The sequence below is a fragment of the Muntiacus reevesi genome, chromosome 1, assembly GCF_963930625.1.
Source record: "Muntiacus reevesi chromosome 1, mMunRee1.1, whole genome shotgun sequence".
Taxonomy (NCBI): Eukaryota; Metazoa; Chordata; class Mammalia; order Artiodactyla; family Cervidae; genus Muntiacus; species Muntiacus reevesi.
The window spans coordinates 76646795-76662978 of record NC_089249.1 but is presented as its reverse complement, the minus strand read 5'-3'; the positions used below and the strand labels follow the sequence as shown (position 1 = coordinate 76662978).

General features: G+C 39.3%; 1 non-coding gene across 1 annotated transcript; it reads left to right on the top strand.

Annotated features, from left to right (window-relative positions):
* The first annotated feature begins 10759 nt into the window (after window positions 1-10759).
* On the top strand, window positions 10760-10935 carry LOC136156498 (small nucleolar RNA SNORA81). Its single transcript, XR_010661040.1, has one exon. It is a non-coding gene; the product is annotated as a small nucleolar RNA SNORA81 (small nucleolar RNA).
* The last annotated feature ends 5249 nt before the right edge of the window (window positions 10936-16184 follow it).

The window sequence follows — 16184 nt, the reverse complement described above, 5'->3', positions numbered from 1 at the left end:
TTTTTCCTTTCTGGTTTTCTGGCCTCTGGCAAACCACCTGGCCCTCCAGGACTCTCAGCTTTATCTCCTCAACTCTGGGGCACTGCTGCACTCCACCTGGGCTCCCCCTCCTGTACGCTGGCCTGGAAACTCTGTCCAGGAAGTAAGCTCGAGCAACTATAGGACTCACCTCACTTGTATTCCATTTCCCAGGAATCACTATCCTGCATTGCTTGGTTGCCAATGGTTCTTGAGAACCATTGTTTCATACCTTTTTGTCTGTTTTTTAAGTTATATATTATATATATTTATATATATATAAATTATATATATTGTTTTTAATATTATACATTTTATTTTACTTTATTTTTATTACATATTTTTATGGGCTTCCCTTGTAGCTTAGCTGGTAAAGAATCCTCCTGCAGTGTGGGAGACCTGGGTTCAATCCCTGAGTTGGGAAGATTCTTTGGATAAGGGAATGGTTACCCACTCCAGTATTCTGACCTGGAGAATTCCTTGGACTGTACAGTCCATGGGGTGGCAAAGAGTCGGACATGACTGAGCGACTTTCACTTTCACTTTTAATAGAGTCAGATAAAGTTTTACAGTATTCAACATGCTATCCTGACAGAGAAAACGTATCTCAAAAAGTAACTTACCTAAGATCTCAAAAAAAAAAAATCTGTAAAGTTGAATATCTCTACTTAAAATGTTATAGTTAATACAAATTCTTTCAAGAGACTCTGGCCTAGGATGCTATTTTTGAGAAGTAATAAACTGTGTTGTATGTTTCCTCTCCAATGATGAACTTTGTCATTTTATTTTCTTTTTTGTTAAAAATATATACTCTATTTCCAGTTAAAAGGTTCTACATAGCATACAAGTATGATATACAAACCATATATGATATATACACATATACACATTGACTTCATTTCTTGATATTTAAAAATAAACTTTATATATTACAAAAGATATAAAGTTTATACAAGTTTATATATTCTGTATTAGATCCAACCAGTCCATCCTAAAGGAGATCAATCCTGAGTGTTCATTGGAAGGACTGATGTTGAAGCTGAAACTCCAATACTTTGGCCACCTTATGCGAAGAGCTGACTCATTGGGAAAGAAGACCCTGATGCTGGGAAAGATTGAGGGCAGGAGGAGAAGGGGACAACAGAGGATGAGATGGTTGGATGGCATCACCGACTCGATAGACATGGGTTTGGGTGGACTCCGGGAGTTGGTGATGGACAGGCAGGCCTGGCATGCTGCGGTTCATGGGGTTGCAGAGTCGGACACAACTGAGCGACTGAGCTGAACTGAACTGATCACATGTAGTCCATTATCTTCATGAATCTTTTTCTATAAAATACAGGTTAATACAAATGAAATATCAGAAATTTTAATTTGTTGATCAATGATAGTATATTCTTCATCAAAATTTAGCTTGGTGTTAAATTACTGAGCTAACCCATGTAGAATATTCAACTCATATGGGGAAATAGAGCATGTGATTGGCAGTGCCTGAGTAAAACTGATATGCAGTAACTACTCTGTATGTGTGTGTGTGTGTGTGTGTGTGTGTGTGTGTGTGTGTGTATGCTTTGTCACTCAGTGTCCAACTCTTTGTGACCCCATTAACTATAGCTTGCTAAGCTCCTCTGTCCATGGGATTTTCCAGGCAAGAATACTGGAGTGGGTTGCCATGCCCTCCTCTAGGGATTCCTCCTACCCTAGGGACTGAACCTGCCTCTCTTATATCTCTTGCCTTGGCAGGCAGAATTTTTTTTTTTTATTAGTTGGAGGCAGATTTTTTTTTTAATCACTGAGCCACCTGGAAAGCCCAAACACTGGCTGAACTTAAAGATAATTGCATGCTCTTTTTGTCTGTTTTTTTAGTTGTTTCAGTTGAAACAACTGAACTCAGCCCCTGTTATACCTTTTTAGCAAGATGTGGAAATGCTGGCTTGCCCTTTGTCTTCAAGTTTAAATCCCAACTCTATACTCAACATTTGAAAAATTTTCTCATTGATGGAATTAAAGGAAGACTTGTCATGTTACCATTGCAGCCTGTTGTGGGTGTTTGAGCCGGTTTTCTGGATTTGAATTTTGGATGCCCCAAGATTCAAGATTCAAGCTGTGGGGCCTTGGGAATGTTAATTAATCTATTTATGCCGGTGTCCACACTTTTGGTTTATTATATATTTTTATCACATGTATATTTATTATATATATTCTTTATTTATTTGACTGTGCCGGGTCTCATGCAGGATCTTCAGTCTTCATTGCAGCATGTGGGCTGTTTAGCTGTGGCATGTGGGATCTATTTCTCTGGCCAAGGATCAAACTCAGGCCCTCTGCATTGGGAGTGCAGAGCCTTAGCCACTGGACCAACAGGGAAGTCCCATGTGTCCATGTTAATACTTTGGCCTCCTGATGCAAAGGGCTGACTCATTTGAAAAGACTCTGATGCTAGGAAAGATTGAGGGCAGGAGGAGAAGGTGGCCACAGAGGATGAGATGGTTGGATGACATCATTGACTCAATGGACCTGAGTTTGAGCAAACTCTGGGAGACGGTGAAGGACAGGGAAGCCTGGCGTGCTGCAGTTCACGGGGGTGCAAAGACACTGAACAACAACAACATAATACCTTCCTTATAAGGTGTTTGTGAGAATTAAATGAGTTAATACTTGTAAAGCACTGTGCATTGCCTAACACACAGCAGGTGATTGTTATATGTTAGCTGGTCATATGTATGAAGAGTGCAAAAAGATGAGCTTGACTAGTGTAGGCCACAGATTCATGGGAAGTCATAAGAAGTGAAATTAGGAAGCTGGATGGGTGCAGCGGAAGAAGGGTGTGCGATTGTACTAGTGAGTTTAATTAAGATAGGATAGACCTATAAGCACATGAAAAAAATGTACAATTCCTAACAAGGGGTACAAATTAATATTCTGTTTACCTATAAATATCAAATTGGCAAAGCACTAGAAAAATGAAATTATCTATTGTGGGCATGAAGGATTCCATGAAATAAAAACTCTCATTGAGTGAATGAAGTAAAAAATTAATTTTTACTTTTTGGGGGACAATTTGGTACAATGAATAAAAAGTCTTAAAGAGGATATATCTCTTTTCCTCAAATTTATTGAATTATGATTTACATATAACCTTATGTATATGAAATGTTTAATATATGTATTAAAAATGTTTATTTAATTTTTTATATATTTGGCTGTGCCAGGGTGTGACATTCAAACTCTTAGTTGTAGCATGTGGGATCTTGTTCCCTAACCAGGGGTTGAACCCGGGACCCCTGCATTGGGAGCAAGGAATCTTAGCCAGGGGGGAACCTGTGACCACCAGGGAAGTCACAACTATGTGTAAATTTAAGGTGTGCAATGTGATGATTTGATACACGTATATATAGTGAAATGTTTACCACAACAAGATCAGTTAACACATCCTTTCCTTCACATAATGGTAACATTTTTGTTGTTGTTGTTATGGTGAGAACATAAAAGTTCTACTATAATAACATTGTCAAGTATACTGTACACTATTGTTGACTATAGTCACCATGCTATATGTTAGATCCTTGGAGCATATTTATCTTGTATCTGCAAGTTTGTACCTTTTGACTAACCTCTACCCATCCCCGCAGCCCCTGGTAACCACCATTCTATTCTCTGTGTCTATGAGTTCAGTGTTGTTAGACTCCATATATATGTGGAATCATACAGTTTGGTCTTTCTCTGTCTGACATTTCACTTAACATAATGCCCTCGAGTTTCATCCATGTCATAGCAAATGGCAAGATTTCCCTCTTTTTAATGACTGAATAATATTCCGTTGTATTGCTCATGTCTTTTGATCCAGTAATTCCTAAAGGATGTTCATTGTAGCAGCATTGTTTATAGTAAGGAGCAGTTGGAAAAATACCTGATGATATGAAACAATTAATTGAGTTACATCCAGCTGTATCCTGGAATAGTATTAGATATCCTAATTGTCTAAAACAGACAAGAAACACACAAATATTCCTATATACGTGCACACACAGCTGCTAGGCAGTATTCCAAAATATCATATTTCTAGGAGATGGGATGACAGATTATCTTTCTGCCACCCAATTCCAAAGTGGGGGACTGGTAGGCTTGGTTCCACACACCAAGGAATTACCAGTTGTGTGCATGTGTGCTAAGTTGCTTCAATCATGTCCAACTCTGTACGACCCTATGGACTGTAGCCCACCAGGTTCCTCTGCCCTTGGGATTCTCCAAGTAAGAATACTGGAGTGGGTTGCCATGTCCTCTTCCAGGGGATCTTGCTGACTCAAGGATCGAATCTGCATCTCCTATGTCTCCTGCATTGGCAGGTGGGTTCTCTACCACTAACACCACCTGGGAAGCCCAACACCCGTTGAGTGTCCCGTAATTCATTTCAATTCTGACACTATCTACCCAGAGATAGCATCAGGTTCCACAGGTTAAGGGCTCAGTCCCACAAGATTGCCCTCCACTTTAGATGCAAATCACAAGTCCATGTTGTCCTGACCTGTTACAAGTCCTGTGCTCCTGACCAAGTGGCTATAAATCAGAGGTTCCCATTACTACTCCCCTCCCCCGCCCCCTACCCCGCACCCCATGCCTTGCATTCTACTAATTTGCTAGAGCAGCTCACAGAACTTAGGAAAACAATTTACTTGCTAGATGACAGCCAGATGGAGGAGATGCCAAAGGCAACATGTGTGGGAAGGGCCTTGGCGCTTCCATATTCTCTGAATGCCACTCTCCCCAAACACCCATGTGTTCAGCGACCCAGAAACTCTCCAAATCGTGTCTTTTCAGGGATTTATGGAGTCTTTATTACATAGGCATGATTGATTAAGTCATCGGCCATTGATGGTTGAACTCAATCTCCAGCCCCTCTCCTTTCCCTGGAGACAGTGGGAGCTAAGTGGGGAGACTGAAAGTTCCTCTAGTCATAAAGCTGGCTCCATTGGCAACCAGCCCCTGTCCTTAGGTGTGGTCTAAAAGTGGCTTCATTAACATAACAAAAGACACACTTGTTGCTCTCATCACTTAGGATATTCAAGGGTTTTAGGAGCTCTGTGCCAAAAACTGGACAAAGACTAAATATGTATTGTTATAAATCATGATATCACACAGGTGATTTATATTATCTTTATACTTTGTCTTTTCCAACTGTTCTGTAATAACTTCGTTAAGAATAAAAACATCTCCTATATATTTTAAATGATTTCAATTTTAATATAGGACAGCAGGGAAACAGCAACATTATCTGGTGAAGGAAAAGGGTAAATATGGTAATTTAGTTCAAGCAGCAGTTTGTGGAATGGGATGGGTAAAACTCATATATTCTGATGACTGCTTCTTTGTGTACTTGATGAGTTTCACTGGAAGCTTTTGGGGAGTCCTGCACAAGGACTTACACACATGCTGACCTTCCCCACCTGTGTTTTGAGAGGAATATCACAAGGAGCTGCTCCTGCCTGCAGCTCTCTGCTGGCAGGAGAGGTTCCCTGCTGGGTGGCTTCTGAGAAGCGGGTATGGCAGCTGCAGGGGGAGCGCAGCGTGGCTGCCAGACTATTCTGATGCCTCACTAATCCTCACAGCTGGCAAGCACACCAGTCAGACTGGAGAGGTTCTCCATCAAGATCGTAAGGACTCCAAGAAGAGGAGAGACCTAGCCTTTTCTGAAAAGTAGGTTAGCATAAAGGAAGTCAGAGTAGGGGACTTCCCTGGGGGTCCAGTGGCTAAGACGTGGAGATCCCAATGCAGAGGACTCGGGTTCAATCCCTGGTAGGGGAACTAGATCCATATGTCACAACTAAGACCCGGACCAGCCAAATAATAAATAAATAAATATTAAGAAAGAAGAAGAAGTGAGAGGCTGAATGGCTGTGCTGTGAAATTTAAGGTTGAAGCTGAAACTGGGAGTTCTAAAATGAGTATGTGGGTCAGGCAAATATTCAGCTTTAAAATGAATGAAGGTGGAGAAGCAGAGATTAATTGGAGTGAAATGGGCTTTGGATGAAAGGGGTGGCTCTAATCAAACAAGAGACAGTCCTGGGGTTCTCAGGTGGGTGAGGGAGAAGCCCTTGGCAGCATAGAATTTATGGTGTTACAAGTCTTCAAGTTGGTGGCAGTGAGAAACAGAAGGAGTCAGCAGAAGACCAGTTATCTGAGTGGAGTTGGGTGAAGGAAGGCTGTGGAGGCTATGGGTACAAAGATGGACAGTTAATAAAGAGAGCCATTGCTGTGCTAAGCAGATGGACCAAGCTAGGTAAGCCAGGTTAGCACAGACAGCAAGGAGCGCCCAAGTTGAGTCCATGGAGTTGAGGTGGTAGAGCTTAGCCCACAGGCCAGGGAAACACATGGTCATGCCTGAGGAGTGCCCAACGTTGAGCAGTGATATGTGAGAATCCTGGCAGACTGTGGGCAGCAAAGGTAGTGAGTACCACATTGGGAGGTTGGGAGCAACCTCGAGGCTGTCATCTTCAGGGGTTCACAGATTTTTAGAGCTGTGAACTTTCTTAAACATGACTCAATTTAATGCCTCCCCCCTTTTTTTTCCTAGAGGAGAAAATGGAAGCCCCAAGAGATGATCATAAGTTGTCCATACTCTTTGAGACCCTTACCATTTAGCTACATGACTGTATACTCCTATTTGTTACAGGGGAATTGACATGTAAGGAACTGGTCATATCGAAGATTCTGGAATCTTGCTCATAGTCTTTCTATATTTTGTGGATGCTACCATCATCCTGCACAGTTTCAGGGTCAAGATAATGAGTGTCCAATATTCAAGCTCTTTATGTCCTTTGACAGTCTTATGTTCAACCCCTTTTCCTTTTACTCTATTGCATCCACTTACTCTTATGCCCATATCATGGGCCTTATTATCACCTGATTCTTCCAGTACCCCTGGCTACAACTTCCTGCCTTATCATGCCTCCAGTTTTTCTAGTCAATTGTTCTAGATCTATGAACTATCACTTCAATAACTCAGTTGTCCATACTCCCAAATGCATTGCTTTCTTGTAAACTTTAACCAAAGCACAGCACACCTGTGCCTCTTTTCTAACACTATATCTGTGCTGCTGAGGACTGCTAGAGAGTCATCCAAACATGAAATTTAACACCAGTACAGATTTATGGTCTCTTATGATGAATTCCTGTGATCTTGTGTGTTTTTGAGAGGTATCAAATCCTCCCTTCTTCGTCATAGCAACTATTGTAAATCTCCCCTCTTGCCTCAGGTGTTTTCCCCATCGTATCCCTTCTCACTCTTGTTTGATGAAAAAAAAAACCAGTGTGACATGTTAGGAGCTTAAAAATCACCACTCCACCTTAAATTTTTTTTTAAAAAAGGTAAAATCGGGACAAAATACAAGATCAAGTTCTTAGATCTACCAAATAAGGGACATCACAAGGCAAATTGCTGCTCTACCCAATTGAAGAAATAGATATATAGATAAAGAAATGCATCTTACCAGAGAAGAAACCCATGAGCAGAAACTTCCATTGGAACTAGAGCTGGGGCAGGAAAACCTGACCTGTAATTGATAAACTGCTGCAGGCTCAGTGTGGATGTCTGTAAGTTAAAGACTCTAGGGGTACCCAGTCACGGGTGGAAGGGGGGCACTCATTTCTGTGAGTTTTGACTCAAGGAACTCTATCAGATCCTCACAGTGAATACTGAAGAAAAAGCCCCTCGTGTTCTGGCAGTGGGTTGGGGGTCAGAAAAAGAGGCATTTTTAAATACATTAAGAGTATTTTCTAATCTGTCTTAATAAGGTATGCCTTCAGGAGAAACTATCTTACCAGGACTTATCCTACTGGGGTTTTATCAGAGCCTAACCTATCTGGGGGGAGGGGAAAAGACCCAACTCCAGCCCCCTTTAGGAAAGGGGAAGACTTGAGAAACACTGGTGAAGTTCACAGTTCAAGGGCACAGGCTCACTAAAAGACAGAAACCTGATCTATAGAACAACTACCCTCCTACCAGACCTTAATACTATGCTGCTAAAGACCTATTTTCCTCAGTTTCTTTTACCCAGGACTTCATGTTTACCTTTCAACAAAAAACTACAAGGCATACTAAAAGACAAAAAGACACAGTTTGAAAAGATCAAATAAGCATCACAACCAGAGTCAGATATGACAGGAATGTTGGAATTATCAGACCAGGAATTTGAAAAGTATGATTACTATGCTAAGGGCTTTAATGAAAAAAAAAAAAAAAAAAAAAAGAAAACAAGCAAGAACTGATGGATAACGTAAGCTGTGAGATGGAAGAAAGAATTAAAAAAGAAATGCTAAAGATCAAAAACACATTTTCTGTAACAGAAATGAAGAAGACCTCTGATTAACTCATTAGTAGACTGAACTTAGCTGAAGAAAGAATCTCCAAGTTTGAGAATACAACAATAGAAAAGCAAAGAGAATAAAGGCGGAAAAAGATGAAACAGAATGTTCAAGAGCTGTGGGAAAAATACAAAAATGTAACATGCATGTAATATTAGAAAGAGAAGAAAGAAATATTTGAAGTAATAATGACTAAGAATTTCTCCAAATTAATGTCAGATACTAAATCAAGATCCAGGAAGCTCAGAGAGCCAAAAAAGACTATACATAGGCATATAATATTAAGCTTCATAAAATCAAAGATAAAGAAAATATATTGAAAGAAGCTAAAGCTGTGATGGGGGTGGTGGAGAGCACCACCACCCTATAGAGGAGCAAAGATAAAAATGATAAACTTCTCCTCAGAAACCATGCGAGCAAGGGGAGAGTGGAGTGAAATATTTAGTGTTAAGAGAAAAACCCACCAGCCTACAATTTGTATTTGATACACTGCAAAATATCCTTTAAAAATGAAGGAGTGGTTAAGACTCCATGCTTCCACTTCAGGGGGCCCAGGTTCAATCCCCAGAGTGGAGGGGGGACTGAGATCCTACAAGCTGCATCGTGTGGCCAAAAAGAGAGAGAGAGAGAGAAATAAAGACATTTTCAGACAAACAAAAATTAAGGAAATCTCTTGCCATTAGACTTTCCTTGGAAGAAATGTTTTAAAAAGTTCTTCAGAGTGAAGGAAAGTAATATAGGTCAGAAACTCTAATCTATAAAAAGAAAGATGAGCATTGAAGAATGAGTAAGTGAAGTAAAATAAAAACTTTTAGTTTTCTTATTCTTAATTGATCTAACAAGTAATATTTTGTTCAAAATAATAGTAACAGCAACAATGTATTCAATTATTATACATGTACGTGCACACAAGAATATGTATATATGTACTCATGTATAAGAGAAATGAATGAGAGTAATGGTAAAAGGGACAGGAGAGAGGGATTAGGAATATTATGATTATGAGGTACTTGCTGTGTATATTTGAAAGTGGACTTGGATTATTTGGAAGTATATATTGCAAACTCTAGGGCAACAGCTAAAAAATGTAGAAAAAGAAATACAACTGATATGCTAAGAGAAGAGAGAAAATGAAACGATATAATAATAAAATGTTTAATTAAAACCGCAAAAGGCAAAAAAAGTATGGAAGACAAAAATAGGAACAAAGAACAAGGATGCCAAATAGAAAAGTAACAAATATGGTAGATATTAACCTGACTATATTAATAATAACTTTAAACGTCAATGACCTAAATATGCTAAGAAAGACAGAGATTGTCAAAGTGGAACAAAGAACAAGATCCAATATGTTATCTACAAGAAACCCACTTTAAATATAAAGACATGCACACTGAGGAAACCAGATCTGAAAGAGACACGTGCACCCCAATGTTCATCACAGCACTTTTATAATAGCCAGGACATGGAAGCAACCTAGATGCCCATCAGCAGATGAATGGATAAGGAAGCTGTGGTACATATACACCATGGAATATTACTCAGCCGTTAAAAAGAATTCATTTGAATCCGTTCTAATGAGATGGATGAAACTGGAGCCCATTATACAGAGTGAAGTAAGCCAGAAAGATAAACACCAATACAGTATACTAATGCATATATATGGAATTTAAAAAGATGGTAACGATAACCCTACATGCAAAACAGAAAAAGAGACACAGATGTACAGCACAGACTTTCGGACTCTGTGGGAGAAGGTGAGGGTGGGATGTTCTGAGAGAATAACATTGGAACAAGTATACTATCAAGGGTGAAACAGATCACCAGCCCAGGTTGGATGCATGAGACAAGTGCTCAGGGCTGGTGCACTGGGAAGACCCAGAGGGATGGGATGGGGAGGGAGGTGGGAGTGGGGGTTGGGATGGGGAACACATGTAAATCCATGGCTGATTCATGTCAGTGTATGGCAAAAACCACTACAATATTGTAAAGTAATTAGCCTCCAACTAATAAAAATAATGAAAAAGAAAAACAAAACAAAACCTTGTAGCTATGCACAGTATATAAAAATCTTGGAAAAGATGTGTTCCCTTGCATGTATTTAATATATATAATTTTCATCATAAGTTCATATAAGTTCATTTCTTGCTAATAAGAGAATATAATACATATTTTTATAAACTAAAGTAAGGTGAGGATGACTAAAATTGGAATATGTTTTATGGAATGCTTGAATGTATCAATTTGATATGTATTTGGATATGATTATATACTATTTATTGCTTAATGAATAAAGCATGCTAATTTAAAAATAAATCACAATTTTTACCCCTCCAAAAAATAAATATAAAGACATATATAAGTTAAAAGTAAATGAAGAACCTTCTTGTATAAGCACTGTGCTAAAATTGCAGAAACCAAGATAACCTTGGGTTTTGTAATAATGCTAGCAGAATATACACAAGAAGAAGAGGAACTGCACTAGATTGTAAAGACTGGGGTGGACCTCTTTCTTAATGTCCAGTGTCCTTTGTCTTAAGATTTGGTGCAATATGTCTTTAGACCAATCTAATAAATGAGTTTTTAAAGAAAAAAAAAAGTAAATGAAGAAGATTCACTTACTTTCCTGTTGTATATATCTTGTTAACAATAAAATATTTTTTATTTAAAAAGTAATAGATGGAGAAAGACATGCCATGCAAATACTAATCAAAAGAAAGTAAAAGTAGTTATACTAATTTCAGACAAAGTCAACTTCAGAGCAAGGAAAGTATCAGGGATAAAGAAGGGCATTACATAATGATAGAGGGGTCAGTATCCCAAAAAGCTGTAATGATCTTTGTGTGTATGCATCTATCAAAATACATAAGGCAAAACCCTGTATGACTGCAAACAGAAATAGATGAATCCACTGTTGTAGTTGAAACCTTTAATTCCTCTCCATCAGAAATGGCCAGATCCAGCAGGCATAAAATCATTAAGGACATAGTCTAATTCAACAGTATCATCAATCAACTGTATGTAATTGACACCTATAGACTATTTAATTCAACAAGAGCAGATTATATATTCTTCTCTAGCTCATGGAACATCCACTAAGGTAGATCACCTTCTGGGCTATAAGACTCATTGTAACAAGTTTAAAAGAATAGAAAGATAGCTGGAAAATCCCAAAATGCTTGGAAACTTAACAACGTACTTGTAGATAACAAAAGGTTAAAGGAGAAATGTCAAGGTAAATTAAAAGATATTCTAAACTAAATATACAATTTATTGAAATTTGTGGAGTGAAGCAAAAGCAGTGCTTAAAGAGAAATTTATAGCATTGAATACATTTATTAGAAAAGACAAAAGATCTAAAATAAATAATCTAAGCTTCCACCTCAGGAAACTAGAAAAAGAGGAGCAAATTAAATTCCAAATGAGAAGAAGCAAACAAATAAAAATTAAAGCAGAAATCAAAAACAAGAAATCAGTAAAGAAAATCAATGAAATCAAAATCTGTTTCTTTGAAATGATCAATAAAATGGACAAACCTCTAACAAGGCTAAGGAAAAAGTGAGATGACACAAGTTACTAATATCAGAAATGAAAGAGGGGACCTCATTTCAAAACTCATGGGCATTAAAAGATTAAAAAAGGAGTATTATGAATAGCTCTATGCCCATAATTAGATGAAATGAACAAGTTCTTTGAAACGTCCAATCTGCCAAAATTCACACAAGAAGAAATAGACAATCTGAATAGGCCTATATCTTTTTAAAAAATTGAACCTTATAGGGTTTTGGTAACAATTTAACGGTTTATAACTATGAAGTTGCTAGAATATTAGCTGGCATATAGTAGCATAGGATAGTTACTGTTATACCATTAATATAAGGTCATGAATGTAGGGTCAATATATATCTTGTTTATTGTCCAGTGATGTTCTGGGACCAGCTTGAACTGACTCATAGTAACCAATCGTGCCCATTTTATCCCAATTCCACAGTCAGAGATGTCATAGAGCTTGATATTAACTATGGTGGTAGTATTTCACCCCCGTAACTTGGCTAATGCTTCAAATCAGGGATCTTTTGTTTGTTTGTTTTTGGAGAGTTGGTTTACTGGTATGCCATTATTTAGCCCAACACCTGGCACTCAGTAAATATTTGTTCAGCAAATAAACATATAACCACATTATTTCATTAAGGTCTCTTCAGCACACCTTGAGTGGAATAAGGCTCAGTGTGGAATTTCTTATCCCAGGAGACCCTTGCTGTGTGCATTACTGGGGTATTACTTGCGTGTTACCTGGCTGCTCTCCAGAAGCAAACCTTGGCATATGTCCCTTCCAGTTTTGGTTTCTTGGAAATATTTGACAAAAGGGAAGAGGGACACAAAACAGGAAGACCATCCAAGGAGACTCATTCTGAGGAACTGGGCTGGTCTAGGGTCTCAGAGTCAGCATCCAGAATCTGTGTGCAGAAAGTGCTGTAAGGCTGGTATTTGGGTTGTGCAGCCTTGAGATATCTGTGAGGATGTCCGAGTAAGTGACAGAAGGTCAGGCCACTCAGTGTGTGTACTAGGCTAATGAGAAAATGATGTGTGGAATTGATATTAGATGTGGAAGAGCCCCTGACTGTGAGGGCCCATGAAAAGGCAGGGATGAGACAGGGGTGTGGAAAGGGAGGGTAGGAAGGAGGCAGGCTCTTGTTGAAGAGGATGCCTTTAGAAGGCTGTTGGGCGGAGGCTTCAGTGTGGGACCCTCTGGATATTGTAAGCAGGTATAGGATCATTATTCATTCTCGTTGTCATTTCCCTTTTTCCAGTTTCCTTTCTTCTGCAAAATGATAGTAAAACTTGATCCTCCCCCAATGAGTATGTACTGGTGAGATGTGGGTTTGGAGAAGGGAAGGTATGCCACATATTTGTCATTATAATTATTAGTAGTACTATAGGATGGTGTAATAGTTTCACCACAAAAATGCCATTATTACTTACACCTTATAACAATAGCACACACTTTTACAATCGTTATTTGATCTTCCTACTTGATCCTATGATGTATGGCAGATTTTATGTTAAAATTTGCTTACTTTTAATATAAATAATCCAAACTTGTAGTTTAGAAGAATTGCAAGTATAAAATATTTCCAGCCACCAGACTCGCCTTCTGCGATGGCTCACACCCTATCTGTGGAGTTTTTTTCTCTCTAAATAAATCGACTTCTTACCTAAAAAAATACGAATAAAATATTTGCAGTGAAAAATCTATGTTCTCATCTGTCCTCCAGCCACTCATTTTCTTCTCCCCAAATAAGTAACCTTTGATATTAGTTCTTGTTTATTTTTTCAGACATTTAAATGAGTTGACCTAAAACAAAGAGTTTGCTAGCTATTTGGCAGCAAAGATGGATTTATTCAGGATCAGCAGAGAATTACAATTCAGGGTTCATAACCTTGATGAGCCATCTCAATGGCAAGGGAAAGAGAACACTTTTTAGAGAGAGGAAAAGGAAATTGGGAGAGCTATAGTAAACAAAAGCTCCATAGTTTTTCATTGGCTAAGTTATTTCCAGGAAAGAAGAGGGGTCTTTCTTCCTGCTGGGCTCTGCTACTATCACGGGGAGTAAGAGCTCCCCCTTCTGGTCTTCCCACTCTATTTAATTGCGATTTCTATTAATTAATTTTTTACAAATGCCTAATCAAGTAATCATGAGTATGTATTTCCCCCTTTTGGATAAATAATAACATCCCATGCATACTACTATGTCTCAGAGGTATTTCAACATCAGTACACAAGGTTCTTCTTTCTGTCTTCGCACAGCATTCCATTTCACGGATGTACTATAATTTGTTGGTTTAACACTGCAGGCGGACATTTCGGTTGCCTCCATTATTTTGCTTTTGAAACCATGCTGCGTCGAATATTCCCTTGTAATATTGCACCAGCGCCACTTTATCTGCATTGTCCCTGTTTCATAGATAGGACAGCTGGGGCTCAAGGTGATGCAATGACATGTCCAAGGTCACACACGAGCATCAAAGCAAGTTCTATGACCCAGGCACAGTGGGTTTCCTTCTACTACCACGTGGAGCCTGGATTTTAGTTCAACATTTGTTGTGTCATGCTATCACAGCCAAGTCTTCCCTAGACACTGGCGTGCAGAGATGGGGAAAGACCTATTTGATCCTGCTGACGGGATCAAAATGAGCTTCTGAGCGAAATCCTAAAGGATGGGGAGGAATTAGCTTAAGCGGTGGGCAAGACAGGACTTTTCAGTCTGTGGGACAAACAGGCACCCAAATCCCCAAGGCACAAGCAATTCAGTGCCAGCAGGATGTCAAGTGGGTGGTGGGAAGCAGCTACAGAAGTGCCTCTGAGTTTTTGATGGGTGCTAGTTCCTAGATTCCAGGCTATACTGAACTTGGACTTGGTTCTTTAGGTCTCAGCTTGGAGCAGATGGGATTTCTGTGAGAAGGTTAACTTTCATGTCTTAACTTTTAAGATAATATAAAAAGAAAAGAGAGAGAGACGACCATGTGCTGGATTATCTGGGTGGTGCTTAATAACCTATATTGCCAAACGACTCCCGTGTCTGCATTCGCCTTTTTCTTTGTGATGAGCTGGCATCGAGCAGTGCTGCTTTAATTGTCTCAGCTAATGAGACGAGAACAGAGGACTCGGTATGTAAATGATGCATTTGTGCCTCCAGGAGGCCAAATGTCCTCCCAGCAGGCTGAGTGAACAAAGGGCTAGCAGAAGTTCCAATAGAGAGAAGTGGTGGGAGAAGTGAGTCATCCCATGCTTGCCGAACTCCAGAGACACCGTGCGGGAGGGATCAGCTCCACAGTCACGTTTTGTGCAAGAATTGGTTTCAGCAGACATCATCTGTCACAATAAATTAATGTTATTATTTTAAGATGCATTGGGTGTATAGTTTTGTTTCTATTTAATTGGTAAATTGCCATTACTTTTATAGTTATATGTGCCGTAAGTATATATTTATATCTAGTTCTAAGCCTACATCTATTTAAACAACCTAATCATACAGATAAATTACCATCACTGGGGGTACAGAAACCTTTTTTTCCTTTTAGGGGAGACACTGAAGGGTTTTGAGGCACGTGATTAGACTGACTTTTTAACAGAACATCCTGACAGTATGGATTACTGACTGGAAAGAGACAAGCTTAGATTCTCTAAGAGGCCGGTGGGGGCCTAAACTAGGTCAGTGCAGCATTGTCCAGAAAAGAATAGATTTGAGAAATGTTTAGGAGGTGGAACTAGTAGGATTTGGTGGCTGACTGGGGGTAGGAAGTGAGGAAGAAGAAAGCATGGCCTGACACTCTGTAATTTCTACTTGGGTGTAATTGGCTTTATTGTGGTATCATTAACTATTAATAAAGTTAGAAACGGAGAGTAAAAGGGATTGAGGAGCAGCACTGGATGATGAGACAAAGAATTCCATTTGGGGCATGATATATGTGAGTTGCCTATGGGACAGTCAGGCAGAGATGCTTGGTGGGCAGCTGGACCAATGAGCCTGAAGTTTGAGTCAGAGGTTGGTGCTGGCTGTGGAGATGTGGTGGTGGTTAACACACGGAGAGAAGACCAAACTGAAGCCATCTAGGAAGCATGTGTAGGATAAGCAGAGCTGTGGCTGGTGTTCCGGAGACCACTGGAGGTGAGGGTACAGAGGGAAGCCCAGAAAGAAGTTTGAAAAGGAACAGTCTTAGGGATGGGAGAATTGCAGTGAATGGATCTTAGCAACTAATAGAACAAAGGATTGTCAACAATGTTGCATGCAGAAGAGAATGGA